At 33.9% G+C, this 14322-nt stretch overlaps 1 pseudogene; it reads left to right on the top strand.

Annotated features, from left to right (window-relative positions):
- The first annotated feature begins 9902 nt into the window (after window positions 1-9902).
- Window positions 9903-13922, top strand: LOC137837839 (disease resistance protein Roq1-like; annotated as a pseudogene).
- Window positions 13923-14322: the final 400 nt, after the last annotated feature.

Below are 14322 nucleotides of genomic sequence, written 5' to 3'. Positions count from 1 at the left end.
TTTGTGCTCATTCTTCTCTTCCATCTGTTGTAAAGTCATTGATCCCTCAAAACTAGATGAACTTCAAAATGAAATTGTTGTTATCTTGTGTGAATTGGAAATGTTTTTTCCTCCGTCTTTTTTTGACATCATGGTTCATCTAGTGGTGCATCTGGTAAGAGAGGTTAGATTGTGTGGACCAGTGTACTTAAGATGGATGTATCCTGTTGAGCGGTATATGAAAATTTTGAAAGGTTATGTGAAAAATCATTATCGTCCAGAGGCTTCAATGATTGAAAGGTACATAGCTGAAGAAAGTATTGAATTTTGTTCAGAGTACATGACAAAAGCAAATCCAATAGGTGTTCCAGCTAATTCATGGCACCACAGGCGTTCTACAAGTAAATGTTTACGTGGTGTGAATATTGTAAGCAAATCTCGATCAGAAGTCTTGCAAGCACATTTGTACATATTGAATAACACAGATGAAGTTGTACCTTACATAGAAGCTCATAAAGCCATTGTGAAGGCAAATAACCCAAGACAAGCAGAGAAATGGGTCTTGATGGAACATAATAGAACTTTCATGCCTTGGTTTAAAGATGAGGTGTTCAAGGATTCAACGGCATCAGAGACCTTGACTTGGTTGGCTGCTGGATTGAAGTTTGATGTCATTTCATGTACAGCGTACGAAGTGAATAATTGTATATTTTACACGAAGTCCCTGGATGAAAAGAGTACAGTTCAAAATTCTGGTGTTACTCTTGAAGCCGAGTCAATGCAGTTTTCGACTTCGAAAGATACAAATCCAGTACTTGGATCAATGGCATACTATGGGTTTATAGAAGAGATATGGGAGATTGACTACACTAAGTTTTCCGTTCCAGTTTTCAAGTGTAAATGGGTTGATAATAAAAGTGGGGTTAAAATTGATGAATCAGGATTCACACTAGTGGACTTTCGAAAGATAGGGTATCGAGATGAGCCATTTATAATGGTTCAACAAGCATCTCAGGTTTTCTATGTGAAAGATCCTACGTCAGAACATTGGTATGTCGTTTTACACGGGAAAAAACAAGGGGAAGCCATAGATGATATTGAATATGGCGAAACTCGTTCATTCACACCAATGATAACTAATAAAGATGACGATGTACTTGATGATGTACATGCAACCCGTAAAGACCACAGTGAAGGAATTTACATATAAACATTCAATCCACATGCAACATGTAAATAAACATTTATAATTTTATGTATTATTTTTATATGATTTTAATTCGATGCACATTAACTAATGTTTGTTACCTAATTTTTTTAACAGAGACATGGATGACGACCAGACTCCAGTCAGACCTCGATCTGGGCGAGGTAGTAGAGGACCTACTAGATTGAAGCGTCTTGCATTGAGACGTGCTGCTGGTGAGAAGACACATGTTGACATTGACGTCAACACTGGAGTGGCTTTTGGTCCTAAGGCAGATGAGTTTATGAGCTATCTTGGAGTTGTTTCTCGTGAGAGGCTCTCCATTTTGATTAATTCATGGGATGAGGTTTCAGAGGTTGATCGGAACATGCTATGGGAGGATGTTCTGGTAAGCTTTACATTATTATTGTTATCATATAATGCTTTTTAATATTGATTAATTAATTTTAATTTCATGATGTTATTTTGCAGGCAAACTTTGACATTCCTGATGTGGAACCGCTTCGATCAAAGATATTATCCAATATCGCACTTAAATTTCGTACCTTTAAGTCAAGACTGACATCGAGATACATTTTTGGCGACCTTAAAGACGAAAATCCATGTTTAAAGTACCAACATATTGATGAAGAGACATGGCGTCTTTTTAGAGAAAGCCGTGAAAATGAGGCTTGGATGGTAAGTGAAGTAACTTTTTGTTTATATAACATTAATAAGTTTATCTTATTTACTTCAGTTTGTTTATTTCAATTATGACAGGATCGTCGGAAGAAAGCTCAAGAGATAGCTTTGAAGAATCTTACCCCGCACGTTATGTCTCGTTCGGGGTATAGAAAACTTGAGCAAACACTGATGGTGGAAAAGGAGAAATCTCAACAGGGGACGTATTCTGAGAATGTGGAAACAGGGGTCACTTCTCCTCCACCACCTTTTCGCCATCAAAAATGGAAGAGGGCCCGAATTAAAAAGTCCGGTGCACCAAGTTCCGAGCAATCCGGGGTTATAATCGAAAAAATTGTAAGTTATTTTTGTTATTTTCAATTTTTTTAAAGCATTAATTATATTAATGATTGAAAATATGATTTTTGTGTACTCTTGCAGGATTCCTTGGAATCCGACGGTACATTTGTTGCTGAAGGTCGTCACGATATCCTGGTTGAAGCAATTGGACGACCTGAACACTCTGGTCGTGTTCGTGCCGCTGGACAAGGGGTCGGAATTAAACTTTTTTTTGGAGTTTCAGAACGACAGCCATCCTCCTCCTCCAAGAAGGAAACTCAAATGAAGACTAAGTTACGTGAAGAAATAATGGAGGAGATGAGAAAGGAGACTGATTTGATGTGGCTGGAGATGAAAAAGGAGAATGATCGAATGCGACAAGAGTTTCTATCGCAACAAGTTTGTGCTGAGCCGATTGAACCCCTTGTTAGTCCCACTCCCAAGAGCACAAAGGGGAGTTGTGCGGCTCCTCCAACATCAGGGGATGATATCAATGGGCAGACAGAGGATTGTGAGCTACTGGTAGTGGGCGGCAAACTTCCTCGGGTGGTGGCACTTGGAAAAGTCTATAAAAACGCCACCACCTTACATAGCGTTCCTCTCTCCCCTGATGTGGCGAAGGTAACTGTTGAAAAAGTACGATTTCCTGATGCTCGTGTTCCACTACCTTCAGATGAGGTAACCACTGTGGCCGATGCATTTCAGACATTCGTTGCCTGGCCCAGAGAGCTCATTCGATCTATGCCCGAACCTCATGTAATAATTTCGTTTCATTATATTATTTTTATTTATATTTATATATTACATATAATTTAATACAAATGTTGTTTATCTTGTAGGAACCTTTTCAGCCACCAACTCCGAAAAAGAAGCGTGAGGTTCCAGTTGACGATCCTATGGCTTCCCTACGTCTCATTGCTAGTCAGATTGGCAATGATCCTTTTCCAGTTCCGTGGGATAATACATTTTTTCAAATCAACACTGAACTGCCACTGATGATTTACAACACAGATTTATCAGAATTTATATCTGGGAACCAGGAGCTCAATATAAGTATAATTCAATTTTTTATGATGTAAGTATCTTTACCTATTATTCAATTTACTTTATGTTAAATTATTATTGATTATGCTTTAACTAAAAACTTGTAGGTTTTTGCATAGAGTCTGTATCACTGAGGGGAAGGAAAATATGTATGGATTCGTAGATCCTGCATATACTAATCCCGTTGGACCAAACTCAACTGAGACTCAAGCATACATCACTAACATCCTGGAAAAGAGGGAAAACAAATTTATTTATGCCCTTACATTAATGAGTAAGTTTAATTATATGTCATCAATTATTATTATTTCATGTTTTAAATATTTACTAACTCTTTTCAATGATCATATAGGCATCATTGGCAGTTACTTGTCTTATCAATGGTTGATAAGACTGCTGTATGGTTCTGTTCCCTACACAAGAAGATGCCCACAAAATTTAAGGATATCATTGATACGTAAGTATAGTATAAACTTAACTTTGTATATGTTACTAATTAACCATCTACTAACGAGGTTTTTTGTATTAACCAGTTCATGGCGTGGATATAACATCCTAAAAGGTCGATCCAGTTCAAATAATTTGAACTACATAAGAGTAAAGGTTTGTAATTTTTTTCTTTCTCTATTATCATTGTTTATCAATATACTAACATATTACTTTTTATTGAATTATATAGTGTAATAAACAACCAGGAAGCTATGAGTGTGGCTATTACATTATGCAATGGATGATTACCATTATAAGACTAGGTGTTAAAACTGGTTGGAAGGAGGTATATGTTAAATCATTTTTATAATTCTTGAACATATATATATCTAGAAACTAATTTATGTCAACTTTGCAATGCAGTTATTCACAGAAGAAACACCAATGAGTGAGGAAGGCATTTCATATGTTAGAGATTCTTGGTCCACATACTTCATTAATTTTTATAACTCTAGCATACGTAAACAACATTAGTGGTTTTATTATATGTAATTTGATCACTTGTAAATGTACATTTTGATGATTTCAATTGGTTACTACATTTTTGTATTTGTCTGGCTGGGTTTAATCATTATGCAGGTTATTTAAATATATGGTTTCTGCACAAAACAGGATGTACCAAAAAAAAAAAAAAACACTATTTACAAATGCGGTCATTTACCAAGACCGCATTTGTAAATAGTGAATTCGCATTTACAAATGCGGTCTTAGTAAATGACCGCATTTGTAAATAGTGATTTATGAATGCGGTTTTTACCAAGACCGCATTCATAAATCCTAAACCCCAAACCCACTCCCTAATTCAGAATAATATACAAATGCGGTTACCTAAAATGACCGCATTTGTAAATGTGATTTATGAATGCGGTCATAGGACCGCATTTGTAAATTCCAGATTTACAAATGCGTGTTGATCAAATGCGGTTCTATGACCGCATTTGTAAATTTAAAATAGCCGCATTTGTTTAACTTATCTGCACTAGTGTATTCAGCAAGTTCTCTGTTCAGTATGACTGTGTACTAACACTTGATTTATAATAGACACAAACACATATTTTTAGTTCACATAGTGTTGCTGGAAACTAACTATCATTAAACCTCCTTGTTTATACTAACCTATGCAAAAATTTCTTTCGTTGTTAACATAAATATAAAGTATAATGATTGGTATGATTGTTATTTATTGGTATCATTGTTATGTTCTGAATTCTGTGATATGGTGAGAAGAATTTTCATTTACACCGTTAGAATGTGCACAAATTGAGTTTAGGAAGCAAACTCAATTAATATATATATATATATATATATATATATATATATATATATATATATACTTGGTTCTAAGTATACAAAATTGCCAATGGATACAGAAGGCAAATGTGTGCTACCAACATGGAAAAAAATAAACATATACGAAGCTTCATAGGAAACTCAATCATGCTGATCCACAGTGTTAGGTTTTTTTATACGAAATTTATTAATTAGGTTTGTTTTATACGAGTTGAAATACCTAGTATTCTTATTTATTATTAAAAAAAAGAGATATAAAGATACAATATGACATTTTAGAAACATATGCTGTACAAAATTAATTTAGAAATCTAAATTTTAGGTTATAAGTTGAACTTACGGACACTGTGGATATCAAGATTTTGATATGCAGAAAAGCAAACAAGAATAGCATCACATTTGAAATCAAGATAAACTAAAATATTATTTAGTAAATTAAATTTTAAATTGGTAGAAAATTTATTATAAATGTGTAATATTTTTTAGAGTACCTAAGTAAAAAGAAAAAGAAAAATGAGGATTGAGCAAAAACTAATAGTAAATAATGAATGTGACAAAAAAAAGTCACAATTATTAATCTAAATAAAATCACTTACTAAAAGTAAATGTTTTACATTTCAGAAAATATTGTTGCAAAAACTATTTTCTATATATAAAATATGTGAGTTTATATTGTATAATCCTTATAAAATGAATTGATAATTATTGTGTTGCCTATTGACCAAAAGTCAAGCAAATTAAAAAATACTTTTTTCAAAAGTTTCACGCGCTTATTGTACAACAGGACCCACACGCTATTTATAGTTTGCCATTTTCACATTTATTCAAAGTTTGATACTCTATAGATTTTGTTCTAATGGTTAAGTTACCGCACAAGTTACACCTTGGATGTTACATATCGATGACGGAGAAAATTTGTTTGATTTAATCTGTTTTATCGTTTATACTTCTGTTCTACCTTTCTCCTTTCAAGATTTCGTCTAAGGTGTTAAAGAAGATTGTGAGTTTACAGAGAAATTTTTTGTGGGGTTGAGGGTAGATGGGAGGAAGATTGCATGGGTTGCTTGGGATAAGGTTTGTAATTCCAAGGATGCAGGCGGGCTAGACATTATTAACGTTAGAAGTTTTAATCTTGCTTTATTGGGAAAATGGATTTGGCGTCTAAACTCGGATAAGGCACTAGTGCAAAAAGAAGAAAATGATACTCTTTATTTAGTGCGGCTTTTGCGGTACCCATTTTCGTAAAAAATGCAGTGGTATTTTTGAAATTATTTTGATTTACGAATGCGACTATTTGTATAGTCGCACTTGTAAATCAAAGCGCTTGATTTACGAATGCAACTATTTGTATAGCCGCACTTGTAAATCAAAGCGTTTGATTTACGAATGTGGCTATTTGTATAGCCACACTTGTAAATCAAAGCGTTTTGATTTACAAATGCGATTTTACATTTAGCCGCATTCGTAAATCCTTTTTTACCCTAAATTTTGAAGCGCGCCACACACAATTTCATACTTTCTTTCTCATCTTTGCTTTCGTTTCGCGTTTGCGCTCTGAGTTCATCTCCTTCTACTGCATCTGCATTCCATTTATGCCAATGTAAGTTTCTTGAGCTCTCTTTCTTCCTCTTCATCTTCACAAATATATGCATAAATGTTTTCGTTTTTCTTATATATGTTTTTTACATTGCCTTGGTGGTCTCGAAGCACTATTTCATTGGCTAGCATTCGTTGCTCCGTCGTTGCTTCCCTATCTGTTGCCGCCGTTGTTGGCGCTCCCGTGCCACTCTTCATGTATAAATCTTTTTCGTTTTTCTTACATTGTTTGGTTTCTTGCATTGCTTAGTACTCTTTCATTACCTTCGTGGGTTCTTGCGGGTTTTTTGGTTTGCTCCGTCGCTGCTTCCCTGTCCGTCGTCGTTGCCGCTGTCGCCGTTGCTGGCGCTCCCGTGCCACTCTTCATCAACGTTGCCTTCACACAAGATTGGCGATGTTTTAAATTTTTTGAATTTTTTTTTAATGTTTTGGCATATACAAGTGCAACTATAAGAAATAGTCGCACTTATAAATGGTATTTACAAGTGCGGCTATATAGCCGCACTCTTATCTCTTTGATATACAAGTGCGTGCTGATCAAATGCGGCTATACAGCCGCCATTATAAATTTAAAATAGCCGCACTCGTTTTTCCTTTTTGCACCAATGAGGGAGGGTTGTGGAGGGAAGTAATCGAATCCAAGTACGTGGATGGAGAGGCCTGAAGGAACTTCAGAATGATAACAACAAATTTTCTTTATGGTGGAGAGATCTGGTGAAGGTATGGAGTTCAAAGGAGCGGGGAAGGAAGTTTGAAGATCGTATTAATTGGGAGGTTGGAAATGGGAAAGACGTTTTGTTTTGGTCAGATAATTGGGTAACATCTGGAGATTTGAAAAGTAGATTCCCAAGGTTATATATTCTCTTTATCTCTTTATCTGTTCTTAAGGAAGCAAACATATGTGAATGTGGATCAAGGATTAACGGAATCTGGGAGTGAAACTTAAGGTGGAGAAGGGGTTTGTTCACTTGGGAGGAGGATCAAGTAAGCCAACTCTTAGAGACGGTTTCTAATAGGAGGATAGAGTTGGAGATGGGGGATAAATGGGTATGGAAGGATAAAGGGACAAGAGTGTTTTAACTCAAGTCTATTTTGAGTGACTTGGGTTCTACTCAGTGTATCATTCTGATGCAAAAATGCATTTCATGTTGTTTAAGCCTGTAGGTTTGGATGAAGCTTTCATTATATGCTGGGGGGATTTGGGTAGTACTTGTAGGTGAAATATAGAATCAAAAGAATAAATGTATTTTTAAAAATGAGAGAGTAGATTTTTTGGAGCTTTTCACTATGGCTCAAAGGAAATTTGGTCTTGGATTACTGTTAAGGAAATATTGACAAACTTCTCTTACTCGGATTGGTGCTTGGATCCCAAGTGTTGTATGAAGTATTTGAAAAAATGACATTGTCCAGAATGTTAATTTCTATATGTCCAGGACGGTTGGATTTTTTGTGCAGGTTCTTGTGATACTGTAGCTGAGGCTATAAACGGATATTGTGGCTCCCAAGCAGGTTAGTAAGCAGGTAAAGTTTTCTAGGTTTGAAGAAAGCGAACTCACTTTTGAGTAGATTTGTGTGGGACTTGTTTTTGGGTGAGGGAATTTGATGAGTAAATGTTATTGAGGGCTTCTGGTTGTATTAGGGGATGTTTTGTTTGTATTATGTTTTGCCCTCTTTTGACTAAAGATTTGTTATAAAGACCCTGATAGGATAGATGTTGAATTCTTTTAATGTGGCCTACCATTCCTTTTTATTCTTGAGGATTGGTTTGGTGGTTTCTAGAATCTGATGAATGTTTGTAGATCAGGTGTTGAGCATGTTGGCCTTAGTCACTTTCTATATAAGGGTTAGGACACCCTTGAAGTGTCAATATAAGATTTAGGACACCCTTAAAGTGTCTCATTTTATTTTATTTATTTATTGCAGATAAAAAAACGAATGATTAACATAAATTCTATTATAATATTATAACATTAATATTTTAACATCCTAACTAACGCATATTAAAAATCTGTTTATCACGTAAAAAAAATTGACAAGACCCACCATAATATCATTATTAATTTTTTTATTATCATTAACAATAATATATAAAAATATTAATAATATTGATAATAATATTATTAATATTACTAATAATAATAATAAAAATATAATATATTAATGATAATAATTTGAATTTTGATTTTACAACCAAGGCTTAGTTTAGATTTAAATTTGTAAATTGTTGGAAGCTTGTGATTTAAATATGGGAACGTGTATCCTGTACATTTGGAATATGAAAGTATAGTTTTTTTTCTTCTAAATTTATCAATTAATTAATTAATGTTGTTTACAATATCCATAATTTAAAAAACATGAATTAAAGTAACAATGTTCTAATAACTTTGCCTATATTAAATGCAACTTTAATTAAGTATGATTTTAAAATACCTACAACTAAAGATTATATTTTTATTATTTGAGGTCACATGATTTATTCTTATTTTTAAAGGTCATTGTCACAAATTTGTGACTTAAACATTCATAATCTAAAAGATGTGTTTTATTTTGATTCATGAGCCACAATTGTACAAATGTTGTTTTTTTTCACTTTTAAACCATATTTATAAAACTGTGACCACTTTTAGATCACAATTTATTATTTAAAAACACATTTTAAAAGCAACACTAATTTTTTTATATAAATAATTAACCGTAAACGTGATATTTAGTAGTCTTTAAAACACATTTTTAAAACGTGTGACATATAATAAAGGGAAAAAAAAGTAAGCAAGTGAACAAAATTCCACACAAAATTTACAAACTAATAATAGGTTTTTAATTATTCAAACTTTTTTCAGTTTCTCAAGATTAAGTGTTGGATTTATGTTTACAATTGAACTTACGGACACTGTGGATATCAAGATTTTGATATGCAGAAAAGCAAACAAGAATAGCATCACATTTCAAATCAAGATAAACTATATTTATTTTAAAAATATTATTTATTAGATTAAGCTTTAAATTGGTAGAAAATTCATTATAAATGTGTAATATTTTTTAGAGTACCCAGGTAAAAAGAAAAAGAAAAATCAGGATTGAGCGAAAACTAAAAAACAATAGTAAATAATGAATGCGACAAAAAAAAAACTCACAATTAATCTTAATAAAGTGAATTGATAATTATTGTGTTGACTGTTGACCAAAAAGTGAAGCACGTTAGAAAGACAGTAGCAGACTATTGTTTCACGCGTTTATTGTACAACAGGACCCACGCTACTTATTGTTTGCTACTTCAGTCTTCCATTTTCATATTTATTCAAAGTTTGCTTCCATCTGCATAACCATTATCACTCTATACATTTTGTTCTAATGGCAACTCCAAGTTCCCATGGATTCACCTATGATGTGTTCCTCAGCTTTAGAGGGAAAGACACGCGTTATGCTTTCACTGCCAATCTCTTCAAAGCTCTTTCTGACAAGGGAATTCACACTTTCTTTGATTATGACAAACTTGAAAGCGGAGAAGAAATAACAGCAACACTTCTCAAGGCAATTGAAGAGTCTAGGATTGCCATAGTTGTCCTCTCTCCCAACTATGCTTCTTCCTCCTTTTGCTTGGATGAACTCGCTACCATCCTTCACTGTAAGAGTAAAGGGATGTTGGTTATACCCGTCTTTTATAACGTGGATCCTTCTCATGTAAGACATCAGAAAGGTAGCTATGGAGAAGCACTGGCTAAGCATCAGAAGAGGTTCAAAGCTGAGAAGGAGAAGCTGCAGAAATGGAAGCTGGCTCTGCGTCAAGTTGCTGACTTATCTGGTCATCATCATTTTAAAGAAGGGTACCCACCTTACCAATCTTTTTACTTTTTAACTTTTATTGGATGTTGAGATCCCACCATTAGAAATTATCACATTTCATATTATATTTTATATTATATAAATGAGTGACCTAATCTTATAATTCAATTTTATTAGATTGATTCTGATTTAAAGATATCTTATTGAGAATCATTCCATTCGATAATGACTATAGTTTAACTTCATAAATTTTAATATTTTGAAACAGATATGAATACCAGCACCATTTTATTGGGAGAATTGTTGAATGGGTTTCTAAGGTGATTAATCATGTTCCTTTACATGTTGCGGATCACCCAGTTGGTCTGTCGTCAGAAGTGCTAAAAGTGAAAGAACTTTTGGATGTTGGATGTGATGATGTTGTCCACATGATAGGGATCCATGGAATGGGAGGGATAGGAAAAACAACACTTGCTCTAGAAGTGTTTAATTTGATTGCTCATTATTTTGATGGCTCGTGTTTTCTTCAAAATGTTAGAGAAGAATCAGAAAAATATGGGTTAAAACACCTTCAGAGCCTCATTCTTTTCGACATACTTGGAAAGAAAAACATCAACTTAGCAAGTGTGCAACGAGGAATTTCAGTGATACAACAAAGGCTTCGTAGGAAGAAAGTTCTCTTGATTCTAGATGATGTTGACAACCGAAAGCAGTTACAAGCATTTGCTGGAAAATCCGATTGGTTTGGTCCCGGCAGCAGAGTTATCATTACCACTCGGGACAAACATCTGCTAAAATCTCATGAGGTTGAAAGAACTTATGAGGTGGAGGAATTGAACGAGAATGATTCTCTTCAATTGCTTATATGGAATGCTTTCAAAAGGGAAAATTTTGATCCAAGTTACGAGGATGTCTTGGAATGTGTAGCAACTTATGCTTCTGGTCTCCCATTGGCTTTAGAAGTAATAGGTTCCAACTTGGTTGGAAAAAGTGTGGAGGAATGGGAGTCTGCTATTGAACATTACAAAAGAATTCCTGATCGTGAAATCCTAAAGATACTTAAAGTAAGCTTTGATGCTTTGGGGGAAGAAGAAAAAAGTGTTTTTCTTGACATTGCTTGTTGCTTCAAAGGAAGTAATTTGACAGAAGTTGAACATATACTTGGTGCTCTTTATGATAACAACATGAAACATCATGTTGGGGTGTTGGTAGAAAAATCTCTCATAAAGGTTTGGCGTGGAAGGCGTAGTGTTGTTGAAATGCACGACTTGATTGAGGACATGGGTAGGCAAATTGACCAGCAAGAGTCACCCAAAGAGCCAGGGAAACGCAGGAGATTATGGTTACCTAAAGATATCATTCATGTTTTAAAACACAACACAGTAAGTGATTTGCTTTAATATCTTTGATTCAATATTTTTCTGTCATCTTTTCACACCATAGTATTCTTTTTTCCTTGACAATTTGCAAAGTTATTTTGTCTGAATAGATTTTTAAACTTCTCTCAACATGTGGATTTCGTTGATTCGTGAATGTGATGACTTTTGCATCAACAGGGAACTAGCAGAATTGAAATCATATGTCTGAATTTGTCTATAAGTGAGAAAGAAGAAACACTAGAATGGAATGCAAACGCCTTCAAAAGGATGAAAAACCTTAAAATACTTATCATTAGAAATAGTAAATTTTCCAAAGGTCCCAATTATTTTCCGGAAAGTTTGAGCGTTCTGGAATGGCATGGATACCATTCAATTTGTTTACCATCAAATTTTCTTCCAAATAAACTCGTCATCTGCAAGTTAACTGGCAGCAACCTTGTGTCATTTGGGTTCCATGGCTCGTTGAAGGCAAGTTTAAAGAGTGTTTTCCCCTTATTGTAAACTGATAAAAACAATTATTCATTAGATTCTTAATTTTTTTCTTTCTCTTTATTTTCTTTGCAGAAGTTCGAGAATCTAACTGTCTTGAATTTTGACTATTGCAAATTTTTAACACAAATACCTGATATGTCTAATCTTCCAAATTTGGAGGAAGTTTCATTCAAAGGGTGTGAGAGTTTAGTTGCAGTTCACGACTCAATTGGTTTTATGACTAAACTGAAAATATTGAATGCGGAAGGTTGCAGGAAGCTTATGAGTTTTCCACCTCTCAACTTGCCCACTCTTGAAAGTCTAGAACTTTCATATTGTTCGAATCTAGAGAAATTTCCAGAAATACTAGGAAAGATGGGAAACATAAGGAAACTTGAATTGAAGTTTTCCGTAAAAGAATTGCCAGTTTCGTTTCAAAACCTTATTGAACTCGAAGACTTAAGTTTGTCATGTGAAATTCTTCACTTACCAAGTAGTATTTTCATGATGCCTAAGTTGTTGGCTATTAAGGTTGCTAATTGCAACGAGTGGCAATGGGTAAAATCAGAAGAGGATGAAGATAACACAAGCTCAATGGTTTCTAGGACGCGAAAATTGTTTATAGCCATGTTTTGCAACCTTGATGATCACTTCTTCTCAGCAGGTTTCATGCAGTTGACACAAGTTTATTATTTATGTCTAAGTGAAAGTAATTTCAAATTCCTTCCGGAATGCATCAAAGAATTTCACAACCTTAACACTATTAATGTGAGTTATTGCGAGCATCTTCAGGAAATTAGAGGGATTCCACCAAAATTAATGTGTTTCATGGGAAAAAACTGTATATCCTTGAGTTCCTCGAGCAGAAGCATGTTGCTGAATAAGGTTTTGTCTTGCTTTTTAAATACTTTTCTAATTGATAATACGTAGTGCTCTTTATGTTTGTTATAGCTAATGAGTTCTTTATGAATTATGTATGACTAACAGCAACAGCACGAGGCTCAAGAAACTCAATTCAATTTTCCAGGAGCAAGTATTCCAGAGTGGTTTGATCACCAAAGCAGTGGACCTTCGTGTTCTTTCTGGTTTCGTAATAAGTTTCCTGCCAAAGTTCTTTCTCTTCTTATTGCACCTGTGGGTGATTTAGGTTTCATTAGACCTATGGTGTTCATTGATGGCAAAGTTCAAGGATCAAAATTCAATCGTTTCAATCAAATAGAGAGGCCGTTGAATTTGGATCACACATACCTCTTTGATCTACAAGTGGGATTTTACTATGGTAGTTTGTTTAAAGTACCTTTAGCAAAGGAATGGAAGCATGTGGAGGTTACATATGAAGGTGTGATAGAGACCTCAATTATTAAAGCAACAGGAATCCATGTATTCAAAGAGGAAAACAACATCATGGAGGACATTCGGTTTGATGATCCTTATAGCAACAAGAAAGTAGACAAATATCTAAATGGTTCTCAATCACAAAACCTCTCCTTGTTACAAAGCATAGGTTTGTTCACTACATGCAAATTTTTCCTAGGTTTTTTTCTTTTTGTTTTCTTGCTTTTATTTTTTATTTTATTTGAGTGAGATATTTCCATATATTAACAATGATCTGTTTTGATTCTCATAAACCCAACTTGTGTCCATATTGAGCTCTAATAATGTATGTATCTTCATGATTTTAGGCATTTTCAAGTTTTTATATTTTTATAGTTGTTTTTCTACTTTCTAAATTATTTATGCTAATAATAATAAAATTATATTAAATTTTTAATACGCATCTTAAATATTTTAAGATTTAGAGGGTTTATATTTATCTAAAACCAAATTAAGAACCTTTGTGTTTGAACACTTGCTATCACGGTTTTAGTATTAAACTTAATCTAATGTGTTCTTAATGCATCCATTACACTATTTATACTTTTCTCATCGCAAGATCCTTCTAAGATTTTCTATTTCTTCATTTATTTACTTTTTCTTTTGGATTTCTTTTCTTTTTGTACTTTTCCAAAACTACTGTTTTTTTTTCCTTTGGTTTTATTATTTTATGAAATAAATTAATTCTTTTTTCATTCTTATGCATTTGTG

Source organism: Phaseolus vulgaris, chromosome 4 (genome assembly GCF_000499845.2).
Source record: "Phaseolus vulgaris cultivar G19833 chromosome 4, P. vulgaris v2.0, whole genome shotgun sequence".
Lineage (NCBI taxonomy): Eukaryota > Viridiplantae > Streptophyta > Magnoliopsida > Fabales > Fabaceae > Phaseolus > Phaseolus vulgaris.
The sequence above is the reverse complement of the archived record's forward strand: the minus strand, read 5'-3'. Positions and strand labels throughout refer to the sequence as shown.